Genomic DNA, 16,721 nt, shown 5'->3' on the forward strand with positions numbered 1-16,721 from the left:
ATTTAAAAATTTAAATTTTTTAGGTTTTGGGTGGATTTTTCAATTTTTTGAGGGTGGTCACGAATTAAAGTCCTTTTCGCTCTAGGACGCATATTTAAGGAGATATGGGCAAAAGAAGTTTTTCATATAAAAATTTCAATTTTTTTAGGTTTTGGGTGGATTTTTTAATTTTTTGGGGGTGGTAACGAATTAAAGTCCTTTTCGCTCTAGGACGCATATTTAAGGAGATATGGGCAAAAGAAGTTTTTCATATAAAAATTTCAATTTTTTTAGGTTTTGGGTGGATTTTTCAATTTTTTGAGGGTGGTCACGAATTAAAGTCCTTTTCGCTCTAGGACGCATATTTAAGGAGATATGGGCAAAAGAAGTTTTTCATATAAAAATTTAATTTTTTTTAGGTTTTGGGTGGATTTTTCAATTTTTTGGGGGTGGTCACGAATTAAAGTCCTTTTCGCTCTAGGACGCATATTTAAGGAGATATGGGCAAAAGAAGTTTTTCATATAAAAATTTCAATTTTTTTATGTTTTGGGTGGATTTTTAAATTTTTTGGGGGTGGTCACGAATTAAAGTCCTTTTCGTTCTAGGACGCATATTTAAGGAGATATGGGCAAAAGAAATTTTTCATATAAAAATTTAATTTTTTTTTAGGTTTTGGGTGGATTTTTCAATTTTTTGGGGGTGGTCGCGAATTAAAGTCCTTTTCGCTCTAGGACGCATATTTAAGGAGATGTGGGCAAAAGAAGTTTTTCATATAAAAATTTCAATTTTTTTAGGTTTTGGGTGGATTTTTAAATTTTTTGAGGGTGATCACAAATTAAAGTCCTTTTCGCTCTAGGACGCATATTTAAGGAGATATGTGCAAACGAAGTTTTTCATATAAAAGTTTAAATTTTTTTAGGTTTTGGGTGGATTTTTCAATTTTTTGGGGGTGGTCACGAATTAAAGTCCTTTTCGCTCTAGGACGCATATTTAAGGAGATATGGGCAAAATAAGTTTTTCATATAAAAATTTTAATTTTTTTAGGTTTTGGGTGGATTTTTCAATTTTTTGAGGGTGGTCAGGAATTAAAGACCTTTTCGCTCTAGGACGCATATTTAAGGAGATATGGGCAAAAGAAATTTTTTGGTTGTGGTCACGAATTAAAGTCCTTTTCGCTCTAGGACGCATATTTAAGGAGATATGGGCAAAAGAAGTTTTTCATATAAAAATTTTAATTTTTTTAGGTTTTGGGTGGATTTTTAAATTTTTTGAGGGTGGTCACGAATTAAAGTCCTTTTCGCTCTAGGACGCATATTTAAGGAGATATGGGCAAAAGAAGTTTTTCATATAAAAATTTTAATTTTTTTTAGGTTTTGGGTGAATTTTTTGAGGGTGGTCACGAATTAAAGTCCTTTTTGCTCTAGGACGCATATTTAAGGAGATATGGACAAAAGAACTTTTTCATATAAAAATTTAAATTTTTTTAGGTTTTGGGTGGATTTTTCAATTTTATGGGGGTGGTCACGAATTAAAGTCCTTTTCGCTCTAGGACGCATATTTAAGGAGATATGGGCAAAAGAAGTTTTTCATATAAAAATTTAATTTTTTTTAGGTTTTGGGTTGATTTTTCAATTTTTTGGGTGTGGTCACGAATTAAAGTCCTTTTCGCTCTAGGACGCTTAGTTTAGGAGATATGGGCAAAAGAATTTTTTCATATAAAAATTTAAATTTTTTTTGGTTTTGGGTGGATTTTTCAATTTTATGGGGGTGGTCACGAATTAAAGTCCTTTTCGCTCTAGGACGCATATTTAAGGAGATATGGGCAAAAGAAGTTTTTCATATAAAAATTTTAATTTTTTTAGGTTTTGGGTGGATTTTTCAATTTTTTGAGGGTGGTCACGAATTAAAGTCCTTTTCGCTCTAGGACGCATATTTAAGGAGGTATGGGCAAAAGAAGTTTTCCATATAAAAATTTTAATTTTTTTAGGTTTTGGGTGGATTTTTCAATTTTTTGGGAGTGGTCACGAATTAAAGTCCTTTTCGCTCTAGGACGCTTAGTTTAGGAGATATGGGCAAAAGAAGTTTTTCATATAAAAATTTCAATTTTTTTAGGTTTTGAGTAGATTTTTCATTTTTTTGGGGGTGGTCACGAATTAAAGTCCTTTTCGCTCTAGGACGCATATTTAAGGAGATATGGGCAAAAGAAGTTTTTCATATAAAAATTTAAAATTTTTAGGTTTTGGGTGGATTTTTCATTTTTTTGGGGGTGGTCACGAATTAAAGTCCTTTTCGCTCTAGGACGCATATTTAAGGAGATATGGGCAAAAGAAGTTTTTCATATAAAAATTTAATTTTTTTTAGGTTTTGGGTTGATTTTTCAATTTTTTGGGTGTGGTCACGAATTAAAGTCCTTTTCGCTCTAGGACGCTTAGTTTAGGAGATATGGGCAAAAGAAGTTTTTCATATAAAAATTTTAATTTTTTTAGGTTTTGGGTGGATTTTTCAATTTTTTGAGGGTGGTCACGAATTAAAGTCCTTTTCGCTCTAGGACGCATATTTAAGGAGATATGGGCAAAAGAAGTTTTTCATATAAAAATTTAAATCTTTTTAGGTTTTTGGTTGTGGTCACGAATTAAAGTCCTTTTCGCTCTAGGACGCTTAGTTTAGGAGATATGGGCAAAAGAAGTTTTTCATATAAAAATTTTAAATTTTTAGGTTTTGGGTGGATTTTTCATTTTTTTGGGGGTGGTCACGAATTAAAGTCCTTTTCGCTCTAGGACGCATATTTAAGGAGATATGGGCAAAAGAAGTTTTTCATATAAAAATTTAATTTTTTTTAGGTTTTGGGTTGATTTTTCAATTTTTTGGGTGTGGTCACGAATTAAAGTCCTTTTCGCTCTAGGACGCTTAGTTTAGGAGATATGGGCAAAAGAAGTTTTTTATATAAAAATTTCAATTTTTTTAGGTTTTGGGTGGATTTTTGAATTTTTTGGGGGTGGTCACGTATTAAAGTCCTTTTCGCTCTAGGACGCATAGTTGAGGAGATATGGGCAAAAGAAGTTTTTCATATAAAAATTTAAATTTTTTTAGGTTTTGGGTGGATTTTTGAATTTTTTGGGGGTGGTCACGAATTAAAGTCCTTTTCGCTCTAGGACGCATATTTAAGGAGATATGGGCAAAAGAAGTTTTTCATATAAAAATTTAAATTTTTTTAAGGTTTGGGTGGATTTTTCAATTTTTTGGGTGTGGTCACGAATTAAAGTCCTTTTCGCTCTAGGACGCTTAGTTTAGGAGATATGGGCAAAAGAAGTTTTTCATATAAAAATTTTAATTTTTTTAGGTTTTGGGTGGATTTTTCAATTTTTTGGGTGTGGTCACGAATTAAAGTCCTTTTCGCTCTAGGACGCATATTTAAGGAGATATGGGCAAAAGAAGTTTTTCATATAAAAATTTCAATTTTTTAGGTTTTGGGTGGATTTTTCAATTTTTTGAGGGTGGTCACGGATTAAAGTCCTTTTCGCTCTAGGACGCATATTAAAGAGATATGGGCAAAAGAAGTTTTTCATATAAAAATTTTAATTTTTTTAGGTTTTGGGTGGATTTTTCAATTTTTTGGGTGTGGTCACGAATTAAAGTCCTTTTCGCTCTAGGACGCTTAGTTTAGGAGATATGGACAAAAGAAGTGTTTCATATAAAAATTTAATTTTTTTTTGGTTTTGGGTGGATTTTTCAATTTTTTGGGGGTGGTCACGAATTAAAGTCCTTTTCGCTCTAGGACGCATATTTAAGGAGATATGGGCAAAAGAAGTTTTTCATATAAAAATTTTAATTTTTTTAGGTTTTGGGTGGATTTTTCAATTTTTTTGAGGGTGGTCACGAATTAAAGTCCTTTTCGCTCTAGGACGCATATTTAAGGAGATATGGGCAAAAGAAGTTTTTCATATAAAAATTTTAATTTTTTTAGGTTTTGGGTGGATTTTTCAATTTTTTGAGGGTGGTCACGAATTAAAGTCCGTTTTGCTCTAGGACGCATATTTAAGGAGATATGGGCAAAAGAACTTTTTCATATAAAAATTTTAATTTTTTTAGGTTTTGGGTGGATTTTTCAATTTTATGGGGGTGGTCACGAATTAAAGTCCTTTTCGCTCTAGGACGCATATTTAAGGAGATATGGGCAAAAGAAGTTTTTCATATAAAAATTTTAATTTTTTTAGGTTTTGGGTGGATTTTTCAATTTTTTGAGGGTGGTCACGAATTAAAGTCCTTTTCGCTCTAGGACGCATATTTAAGGAGGTATGGGCAAAAGAAGTTTTTCATATAAAAATTTTAATTTTTTTAGGTTTTGGGTGGATTTTTCAATTTTTTGGGAGTGGTCACGAATTAAAGTCCTTTTCGCTCTAGGACGCTTAGTTTAGGAGATATGGGCAAAAGAAGTTTTTCATATAAAAATTTCAATTTTTTTAGGTTTTGAGTAGATTTTTCATTTTTTTGGGGGTGGTCACGAATTAAAGTCCTTTTCGCTCTAGGACGCATATTTAACGAGATATGGGCAAAAGAAGTTTTTCATATAAAAATTTTAAATTTTTAGGTTTTGGGTGGATTTTTCATTTTTTTGGGGGTGGTCACGAATTAAAGTCCTTTTCGCTCTAGGACGCATATTTAAGGAGATATGGGCAAAAGAAGTTTTTCATATAAAAATTTAATTTTTTTTTGGATTTGGGTTGATTTTTCAATTTTTTGGGTGTGGTCACGAATTAAAGTCCTTTTCGCTCTAGGACGCTTAGTTTAGGAGATATGGGCAAAAGAAGTTTTTCATATAAAAATTTTAATTTTTTTAGGTTTTGGGTGGATTTTTCAATTTTTTGAGGGTGGTCACGAATTAAAGTCCTTTTCGCTCTAGGACGCATATTTAAGGAGATATGGGCAAAAGAAGTTTTTCATATAAAAATTTAAATCTTTTTAGGTTTTTGGTTGTGGTCACGAATTAAAGTCCTTTTCGCTCTAGGACGCTTAGTTTAGGAGATATGGGCAAAAGAAGTTTTTTATATAAAAATTTAAATTTTTTTAGGTTTTGGGTGGATTTTTGAATTTTTTGGGGGTGGTCACGTATTAAAGTCCTTTTCGCTCTAGGACGCATATTTAAGGAGATATGGGCAAAAGAAGTTTTTCATATAAAAATTTAAATTTTTTTAGGTTTTGGGTGGATTTTTGAATTTTATGGGGGTGGTCACGAATTAAAGTCCTTTTCGCTCTAGGACGCATATTTAAGGAGATATGGGCAAAAGAAGTTTTTCATATAAAAATTTTAATTTTTTTAGGTTTTGGGTGGATTTTTCAATTTTTTGGGTGTGGTCACGAATTAAAGTCCTTTTCGCTCTAGGACGCTTAGTTTAGGAGATATGGGCAAAAGAAGTTTTTCATATAAAAATTTAATTTTTTTTTGATTTTGGGTGGATTTTTCAATTTTTTGGGGGTGGTCACGAATTAAAGTCCTTTTCGCTCTAGGACGCATATTTAAGGAGATATGGGCAAAAGAAGTTTTTCATATAAAAATTTTAATTTTTTTAGGTTTTGGATGGATTTTTCAATTTTTTGAGGGTGGTCACGAATTAAAGTCCTTTTTGCTCTAGGACGCATATTTAAGGAGATATGGGCAAAAGAACTTTTTCATATAAAAATTTAAATTTTTTTAGGTTTTGGGTGGATTTTTCAATTTTATGGGGGTGGTCACGAATTAAAGTCCTTTTCGCTCTAGGACGCATATTTAAGGAGATATGGGCAAAAGAAGTTTTTCATATAAAAATTTTAATTTTTTTAGGTTTTGGGTGGATTTTTCAATTTTTTGAGGGTGGTCACGAATTAAAGTCCTTTTCGCTCTAGGACGCATATTTAAGGAGGTATGGGCAAAAGAAGTTTTCCATATAAAAATTTTAATTTTTTTAGGTTTTGGGTGGATTTTTCAATTTTTTGGGAGTGGTCACGAATTAAAGTCCTTTTCGCTCTAGGACGCTTAGTTTAGGAGATATGGGCAAAAGAAGTTTTTCATATAAAAATTTCAATTTTTTTAGGTTTTGAGTAGATTTTTCATTTTTTTGGGGGTGGTCACGAATTAAAGTCCTTTTCGCTCTAGGACGCATATTTAACGAGATATGGGCAAAAGAAGTTTTTCATATAAAAATTTTAAATTTTTAGGTTTTGGGTGGATTTTTCATTTTTTTGGGGGTGGTCACGAATTAAAGTCCTTTTCGCTCTAGGACGCATATTTAAGGAGATATGGGCAAAAGAAGTTTTTCATATAAAAATTTAAATCTTTTTAGGTTTTTGGTTGTGGTCACGAATTAAAGTCCTTTTCGCTCTAGGACGCTTAGTTTAGGAGATATGGGCAAAAGAAGTTTTTTATATAAAAATTTCAATTTTTTTAGGTTTTGGGTGGATTTTTGAATTTTTTGGGGGTGGTCACGTATTAAAGTCCTTTTCGCTCTAGGACGCATATTTAAGGAGATATGGGCAAAAGAAGTTTTTCATATAAAAATTTAAATTTTTTTAGGGTTTGGGTGGATTTTTCAATTTTTTGGGTGTGGTCACGAATTAAAGTCCTTTTCGCTCTAGGACGCTTAGTTTAGGAGGTATGGGCAAAAGAAGTTTTTCATATAAAAATTTAATTTTTTTTTAGGTTTTGGGTGGATTTTTCAATTTTTTGGGTGTGGTCACGAATTAAAGTCCTTTTCGCTCTAGGACGCATATTTAAGGAGATATGGGCAAAAGAAGTTTTTCATATAAAAATTTCAATTTTTTAGGTTTTGGGTGGATTTTTCAATTTTTTGGGGGTGGTCACGAATTAAAGTCCTTTTCGCTCTAGAACGCATATTTAAGGAGATATGGGCAAAAGAACTTTTTCATATAAAAATTTAAATTTTTTTAGGTTTTGGGTGGATTTTTCAATTTTATGGGGGTGGTCACGAATTAAAGTCCTTTTCGCTCTAGGACGCATATTTAAGGAGATATGGGCAAAAGAAGTTTTTCATATAAAAATTTTAATTTTTTTAGGTTTTGAGTGGATTTTTCAATTTTTTGAGGGTGGTCACGAATTAAAGTCCTTTTCGCTCTAGGACGCATATTTAAGGAGATATGGGCAAAAGAAGTTTTTCATATAAAAATTTAATTTTTTTTAGGTTTTGGGTGGATTTTTCAATTTTTTGGGTGTGGTCACGAATTAAAGTCCTTTTCGCTCTAGGACAATTAGTTTAGGAGATATAGGCAAAAGAAGTTTTTCATATAAAAATTTTAATTTTTTTAGGTTTTGGGTGGATTTTTCAATTTTTTGAGGGTGGTCACGAATTAAAGTCCTTTTCGCTCTAGGACGCATATTTAAGGAGATATGGGCAAAAGAAGTTTTTCATATAAAAATTTAAATCTTTTTAGGTTTTGGGTGGATTTTTCAATTTTTTGGGGGTGGTCACGAATTAAAGTCCTTTTCGCTCTAGGACGCATATTTAAGGAGATATGGGCAAAATAAGTTTTTCATATAAAAATTTTAATTTTTTTAGGTTTTGGGTGGATTTTTCAATTTTTTGAGGGTGGTCACGAATTAAAGTCCTTTTCGCTCTAGGACGCTTAGTTTAGGAGATATGGGCAAAAGAAGTTTTTCATATAAAAATTTAATTTTTTTTTAGGTTTTGGGTCGATTTTTAATTTTTTTTTGGGGTGGTCACGAATTTAAGTCCTTTTCGCACTAGGACGCATATTTAAGGAGATATGGGCAAAAGAAGTTTTTCATATAAAAATTTCAATTTTTTTAGGTTTTGGGCAGGGATCCGGAGCGGTCCATTTTTTTCTGAAATTTTGCAGACTTGAAGGGCGATGAAAAAGATTACCTTTTGCCAAATTTGGCGACGATCCGTTTGACGATCCGTTTCCGTTTGTCGAAATCGGGCGATACATATATATGGGAGCTATATCTAAATTTGATCCGATTTCTTCCAAATTCAATAGCGTTCGTCGTTGTGCCCAAAAACTCCCTGTACCAAATTTCATCAAAATCGGTTAATAATTGCCACCGGAATCCTGTGAACAACAAATACATGGACAGACGGACGGACGGACACCAAGCGCTAGATCGACTCAGGAGGTGATTCTGAGTCGATCGGTATATATTTTATGGGGTCTAAAATCAATATTTCTGGTAGGCACATTTTTTGGCAGATCAAATTTATTATACCCTAACCACTATGTGGTTTAGGGTATAATGACTTTAAAACAATGTGTTGAAACATTTTATTAATTTTGAAGATTTTTTCAGAAATATTAAATCCATTTTGACTTCATTAAAACGAAATTTTCATTCATGTTAGGATACACATTTTTATGTCGAATCACTTAGCTATAAGGACAAACTGACTTCATTGAAAAGTTTAGAGACTTTAAGACAAGGAAAAAACTTTATATCAGAGAAATACGTCTTCTATTCTAAGCAAAATTCGTATTCGTATTTTAAGCATGTGAAATATTTGGCCTCCCGACAATATTCTTTGCGGTGCACCATCTACTATTTAATATGTGATAGAAACCAAATTTATGAAAATGGACCAAAATGGACCAAATTTAAAAATTAGAAATCTTTTGGACCAATTTTGGTCCGATCGGACCAAAACGGCAACGCTGATTGGAATTGAAAGTCTATACACAGAGTAGAAGTAACTACTCTCCGAAAGTTTTTTTTTTTGTTTTGCAACAGACGTAGAGAAAAGGTTTTGTAATATTTGATGATTTGGCTTAAAAATGGGTATCTTAACATGAAACAAAAAATTTATAGGCTAAGGTCAATTTGACTTTAATAATTCAGAAAAATTCTTTAAATTTAATGAAATTGTCTTTAAATTTGTTGTCTTTTTGCATATAGACTACAAAGCAAAAAATCGTTCAAATATAGGACATGTTTTTCAAAACTTTATTTTAAAGAAGTTTTTTACTTCAAACATAGCATAATTTCTACTGGAAGTCGAGTCCTAATTTGGAAAATAATGTTGCCATTAACTCGTTTTTAAAGGACTTTGATAGCATATGAAGAAAAAAAGCTGAGAAAGCGAAAAATTAAAATTTGCTTCCTAGAAGCAAGTACACAAAACCTAAATTTAAAAGAGAATTGTGTTTTAAAAGTGTCCTTGCTTGTATTCTCCGCTTCTTTGCCTCGGAATCAATACCAAATTTTTTAAAGTAAAGACAAAATCTTTGGAACCGAGTATGCCTTTTTTCAGTGTATGTTTGCAACAACCTCCATCGAAATCAGTCCGTGGTATACCTACGAATATTCTTACTCAGATCTAGTGTTACCTAATTTCGCTTTTTTCCCCTTTATTGTAAAAATACATTTTCGAACAGCGTTTTTAAGAAATGTTCGTTCTCAAAAAAGTAGATAACATACAATAATAAAATCAAGTCATTAGTTTTCAATGTGAGAAAAAATTAAAATAAATGTATATGCGCATATTTTTCAACCAAAATTGAAACTATCCATAATTTTAATTAAATTTTCTAGAACTAATATCAGAAATAAGAGAATGCTAGGGTATAGTACAATAGTAAAGCAAATATGAATGTCCTTACACTGAAAAAACGCATGCCGGTTCCAAAGATTTTGTCTTTACTTTAACAGTTTGGGTATTAATTCCGAGCCAAAGAAGCGGAGAATACAAGTAAGTATACTTTAAAGACGCAATTCTCTTTTAAATTTGGGGTTATGTACTTGCTTCTAGGAAGCAAATGCTAATTTTTAATTTTTTTTAGATTTTTTTCGTCAGTTGTTATCAAAATCCTTTAAAAACGAGTTAACGACAATTTTATTTTCCATATTAAGACTCGACTTCCAGTAGAAATTATGCTATGTTTCAAGTAACAAGCGTCTTTAATATAAAGTGTTGAAAAACTTGTCTTATTTTTTAACGATTTGTTGCTTTGCAGGCAAGATGCAAAAAGGAAACAAATTTAAATACAATTTTATTAATTTTAAAGAATTTTTCTTAATTATTAAAGTCACGTTGACCTTACCTCAAAAATTTTATCTTTCATGTTATGATACACATTTTTAAGTAAAATCACTTTATTATAAGGACATTACAACTTCATTCAAAAGTTTATTGACTTTTGGACAAGGAAAAAAACTTTATTTTAGAGAAATGCGTCTTCCATGTTAAGCAAAATTTGTATTCTTATTCTAAGGACATGAAATCTTTGACTTCACGACAATATTTTTTTCAGTGTAGAAAACTAAAAAATTAAATATAAATAAGATTGTTTAATTGCATTTATTTGGCGTTCCTTACAAACATCTTTGTAGTAATACGGGATGAAATTGATCGAAAGTACTGTTGTTACTTTTACAACACATACTAGAGATATATTTTGACATTTGCCGTTTTTGAAAACAATTACTAAAAAACACTTTGTGTTTTCCCCAATGTACGTACGTACAAAAATACATATCGTACATTTTAAACGTTTACTCACACTACGCTAAGTACTAAGTAATTTCAAAGTTACACATTTCATTCAAGTAATATTTTATTCGGAGCGGAGCGGTTTTTCATTTGGAAACCGCTTCGCTCCCGCTCCGCTCCGGATTTTAGAAATGCCGCTCCCGCTCCGCTCCGCTCCCGCTCCGGCAAAAAAAGGGCTTGCTCCGCTCCGCTCACCGCTCCGATCCGCTCCGCTCCGGATCCCTGGTTTTGGGTGGATTTTTCAATTTTTTGAGGGTGGTCACAAATTGAAGTCCTTTTCGCTCTAGGACGCATATTTAAGGAGATATGGGCAAAAGAAGTTTTTCATATAAAAATTTTATTTTTTTTAGGTTTTGGGTGGATTTTTCAATTTTTAGAGGGTGGTCACGACTTAAAGTCCTTTTCGCTCTAGGACGCATATTTAAGGAGATATGGGCAAAAGAAGTTTTTCATATAAAAATTTAAATTTTTTAGGTTTTGGGTGGATTTTTCAATTTTTTGAGGGTGGTCACGAATTAAAGTCGTTTTCGCTCTAGGACGCATATTTAAGGAGATATGGGCAAAAGAAGTTTTTCATATAAGAATTTCAATTTTTTTAGGTTTTGGGTGGATTTTTCAATTTTTTGGGGGTGGTCACGAATTAAAGTCCTTTTCGCTCTAGGACGCATATTTAAGGAGATATGAGCAAAAGAAGTTTTTCATATAAAAATTTAAATTTTTTTAGGTTTTGAGTGGATTCTTCAATTTTTTGGGGGTGGTCACGAATTAAAGTCCTTTTCGCTCTAGGACGCATATTTAAGGAGATATGGGCAAAAGAAGTTTTTCATATAAAAATTTCATTTTTTTTATGTTTTGGGAGGATTTTTCAATTTTTTGGGGGTGGTCACGAATTAAAGTCCTTTTCGCTCTAGGACGCATATTTAAGGAGATATGGGCAACAGAAGTTTTTCATATAAAAATTTTAATTTTTTTAGGTTTTGGGTGGATTTTTAAATTTTTGAGGGTGTTCACGAATTAAAGTCCTTTTCGCTCTAGGACGCATATTTAAGGATATATGGGCAAAAGAAGTTTTTCATATAAAAATTTTAATTTTTTTAGGTTTTGGGTGGATTTTTCAATTTTTTGGGTGTGGTCACGAATTAAAGTCCTTTTCGCTCTAGGACGCTTAGTTTAGGAGATATGGGCAAAAGAAGTTTTTCATATAAAAATTTCAATTTTTTAGGTTTTGGGTGGATTTTTCAATTTTTTGAGGGTAGTCACGAATTAAAGTCCTTTTCGCTCTAGGACGCATATTTAAGGAGATATGGGCAAAAGAAGTTTTTCATTTAAAAATTTAAATTTTTTAGGTTTTAAGTGGATTTTTCAATTTTTTGAGGGTGGTCACAAATTAAAGTCCTTTTCGCTCTAGGACGCCTATTTAAGGAGATATGGGCAAAAGAAGTTTTTCATATAAAAATTTAAATTTTTTTAGGTTTTGGGTGGATTTTTCAATTTTTTGGGGGTGGTCACGAATTAAAGTCCTTTTCGCTCTAGGACGCATATTTAAGGAGATATGGGCAAAAGAAGTCTTTCATATAAAATTTTCAATTTTTTTAGGTTTTGGGCGGATTTTTCAATTTTTTGAGGGTGGTCACAAATTAAAGTCCTTTTCGCTCTAGGACGCATATTTAAGGAGATATGGGCAAAAGAAGGTTTTCATATAAAGATTTCAATTTTTTTAGGTTTTGGGTGATTTTTCCATTTTTTGGGGGTGGTCACGAATTAAAGTCCTTTTCGCTCTAGGACGCTTAGTTTAGGAGATATGGGCAAAAGAAGTTTTTCATATAAAAATTTCAATTTTTTTAGGTTTTGGGTGGATTTTTTAACTTTTTGGGGGTGGTCACGAATTAAAGTCCTATTCGCTCTAGGACGCATATTTAAGGATATATGGGCAAAAGAAGTTTTTCATATAAAAATTTCAATTTTTTTAGGTTTTGGGTGGATTTTTCAATTTTTTGAGGGTGGTCACGAATTAAAGTCCTTTTCGCTCTAGGACGCATATTTAAGGAGATATGAGCAAAAGAAGTATTTCATATAAAAATTTCAATTTTTTTAGGTTTTGAGTGGATTTTTCAATTTTTTGGGGGTGGTCACGAATTAAAGTCCTTTTCGCTCTAGGACGCATATTTAAGGAGATATGAGCAAAAGAAGTTTTCCATATAAAAATTTCAATTTTTTTAGGTTTTGGGTGGATTTGTCAATTTTTTGAGGGTGGTCACAAATTAAAGTCCTTTTCGCTCTAGGACGCATATTTAAGGAGATATGGGCAAAAGAAGTTTTTCATATAAAAATTTAAATTTTTTTTAGGTTTTGGGTGGATTTTTCAATTTTTTGGGGGTGGTCACGAATTAAAGTCCTTTTCGCTCTAGGACGCACATTTAAGGAGATATGGGCAAAAGAAGTTTTTCATATAAAAATTTCAATTTTTTTAGGTTTTGGGTGGATTTTTCAATTTTTTGGGGGTGGTCACGAATTAAAGTCCTTTTCGCTCTAGGACGCATATTTAAGGAGATATGGGCAAAAGAAGTTTTTCATATAAAAATTTAAATTTTTTTAGGTTTTGGGTGGATTTTTAAATTTTTTGAGGCTGGTCACGAATTAAAGTCCTTTTCGCTCTAGGACGCATATTTAAGGAGATATGGGCAAAAGAAGTTTTTCATATACAAATTTTATTTTTTTTTAGGTTTTGGGTGGATTTTTCAATTTTTTGAGGGTGGTCACGAATTAAAGTCCTTTTCGCTCTAGGACGCATATTTAAGGAGATATGGGCAAAAGAAGTTTTTCATATAAAAATTTCAATTTTTGTAGGTTTTGGGTGGATTTTTCAATTTTTTGGGGGTGGTCACGAATTAAAGTCCTTTTCGCTCTAGGACGCATATTTAAGGAGATATGGGCAAAAGAAGTTTTTCATATAAAAATTTCAATTTTTTTAGGTTTTGGGTGGATTTTTCAATTTTTTGAGTGTGGTCACGAATTAAAGTCCTTTTCGCTCTAGGACGATTAGTTTAGGAGATATGGGCAAAAGAAGTTTTTCATATAAAAATTTAATTTTTTTAGGTTTTGGGTGGATTTTTCAATTTGTTGGGGTGGTCACGAATTAAAGTCCTTTTCGCTCTAGGACGCATATTTAAGGAGATATGGGAAACAGAAGTTTTTCATATAAAAATTTTAATTTTTTTAGGTTTTGGGTGGATTTTAAAATTTTTGAGGGTGGTCACGAATTAAAGTCCTTTTCGCTCTAGGACGCATATTTAAGGAGATATGGGCAAAAGAAGTTTTTCATATAAAAATTTCAATTTTTTAGGTTTTGGGTGGATTTTTCAATTTTTTGGGGGTGGCCACGAATTAAAGTCCTTTTCGCTCTAGGACGCATATTTAAGGAGATATGGGCAAAAGATGTTTTTCATATAAAAATTTCAATTTTTTTAGGTTTTGGGTGGTTTTTTAAATTTTTTGGGGGTGGTCACGAAATAAAGTCCTTTTCGCTCTAGGACGCATATTTAAAGAGATATGAGCAAAAGAAGTTTTTCATATAAAATTTTTTAGGTTTTGGGTGGATTTTTCAATTTTTTGGGTGTGGTCACGAATTAAAGTCCTTTTTGCTCTAGGACGCATATTTAAGGAGATATGGGCAAAAGAAGTTTTTCATATAAAAATTTAATTTTTTTTAGGTTTTGGGTGGATTTTTCAATTTTTTGAGGCTGGTCACGAATTAAAGTCCTTTTCGCTCTAGGACGCACATTTAAGGAGATATGGGCAAAAGAAGTTTTTCATATAAAAATTTTAATTTTTTTAGGGTTTTGGTGGATTTCTAATTTTTTTGGGGGTGGTCACGAATTAAAGTCCTTTTCGCTCTAGGACGCACATTTAAGGAGATATGGGCAAAAGAAGTTTTTCATATAAAAATTTCAATTTTTTTAGGTTTTGGGTGGATTTTTAAATTTTTTGGGGGTGGTCACGAATTAAAGTCCTTTTCGCTCTAGAACGCATATTTAAGGAGATATGGGCAAAAGAAGTTTTTCATATAAAAATTTAAATTTTTTTAGGTTTTGGGTGGATTTTTCAATTTTTTGAGGCTGGTCACGAATTAAAGTCCTTTTCGCTCTAGGACGCATATTTAAGGAGATATGGGCAAAAGAAGTTTTTCATATACAAATTTTAATTTTTTTAGGTTTTGGGTGGATTTTTCAATTTTTTGGGGGTGGTCACGAATTAAAGTCGTTTTCGCTCTAGGACGCATATTTAAGGAGATATGGGCAAAATAAGTTTTTTATATAAAAATTTTAATTTTTTTTAGGTTTTGGGTGGATTTTTCAATTTTTTGAGGGTGGTCACGAATTAAAGTCCTTTTCGCTCTAGGACGCATATTTAAGGAGATATGGGCAAAAGAAGTTTTTCATATAAAAATTTCAATTTTTTTAGGTTTTGGGTGGATTTCTAAATTTTTTGGGGGTGGTCACGAATTAAAGTCCTTTTCGCTCTAGGACGCATATTTAAGGAGATATGGGCAAAAGAAGTTTTTCATATAAAAATTAAAATTTTTTTAGGTTTTGGGTGGATTTTTCAATTTTTTGGTTGTGGTCACGAATTAAATTCCTTTTCGCTCTAGGACGCTTAGTTTAGGAGATATGGGTAAAAGAAGTTTTTCATATAAAAATTTAATTTTTTTTTGTTTTGGGTGGATTTTTCAATTTTTTGGGGGTGGTCACGAATTAAAGACCTTTTCGCTCTAGGACGCATATTTAAGGAGATATGGGCAAAAGAAGTTTTTCATATAAAAATTTCAATTTTTTTAGGTTTTGGGTGGATTTTTCAATTTTTTGGGGGTGGTCACGAATTAAAGTCCTTTTCGCTCTAGGACGCATATTTAAGGAGATATGGGCAAAAGAAGTTTTTCATATAAAAATTTCATTTTTTAGGTTTTGTGTGGATTTTTCAATTTTTTGAGGGTGGTCACAAACTAAAGTCCTTTTCGCTCTAGGACGCATATTTAAGGAGATATGGGCAAAAGAAGTTTTTCATATAAAAATTTCAATTTTTTTAGGTTTTGGGTGTATTTTTCAATTTTTGGGGGTGGTCACGAATTAAAGTCCTTTTCGCTCTAGGACGCATATTTAAGAAGATATGGGCAAAAGAAGTTTTTCATATAAAAATTTAATTTTTTTTTATGTTTTGGGTGGATTTTTCAATTTTTTGGGGGTGGTCACGAATTAAAGTCCTTTTCGCTCTAGGACGCATATTTAAGGAGATATGGGCAAAAGAAGTTTTTCATATAAAAATTTAATTTTGTTTATGTTTTGGGTGGATTTTTCAATTTTTTGGGGGTTGCCACGAATTAAAGTCCTTTTCGCTCTAGGACGCATATTTAAGGAGATATGGGCAAAAGAAGTTTTTCATATAAAAATTTCAATTTTTTTAGGTTTTGGGTGGATTTTTCAATTTTTTGAGGCTGGTCACGAATTAAAGTCCTTTTCGCTCTAGGACGCATATTTAAAGAGATATGAGCAAAAGAAGTTTTTCATATAAAAATTTTTAGGTTTTGGGTGGATTTTTCAATTTTTTGGGTGTGGTCACGAATTAAAGTCCTTTTCGCTCTAGGACGCATATTTAAGGAGATATGGGCAAAAGAAGTTTTTCATATAAAAATTTCAATTTTTTTAGGTTTTGGGTGGATTTTTCAATTTTTTGGAGGTGGTCACGAATTAAAGTCCTTTTCGCTCTAGGACGCATATTTAAGGAGATATGGGCAAAAGAAGTTTTTCATATAAAAATTTCAATTTTTTTAGGTTTTGGGTGGATTTTTAAATTGTTTGGGGGTGGTCACGAATTAAAGTACTTTTCGCTCTAGGACGCATATTTAAGGAGATATGGGCAAAAGAAGTTTTTCATATAAAAATTTCAATTTTGTTAGGTTTTGGGTGGATTTTTCAATTTTTTGAGGCTGGTCACGAATTAAAGTCCTTTTCGCTCTAGGACGCATATTTAAAGAGATATGAGCAAAAGAAGTTTTTCATATAAAAATTTTAATTTTTTTTAGGTTTTGGGTGAATTTTTCAATTTTTTGAGGTTGGTCACGAATTAAAGTCCTTTTCGCTCTAGGACGCATATTTAAGGAGATATGGGCAAAAGAAGTTTTTCATATAAAAATTTTAATTTTTTTAGGTTTTGGGTGGATTTTTCAATTTTTTGGGGGTGGTCACGAATTAAAG

Source organism: Haematobia irritans, chromosome 1 (genome assembly GCF_050003625.1).
Source record: "Haematobia irritans isolate KBUSLIRL chromosome 1, ASM5000362v1, whole genome shotgun sequence".
Lineage (NCBI taxonomy): Eukaryota > Metazoa > Arthropoda > Insecta > Diptera > Muscidae > Haematobia > Haematobia irritans.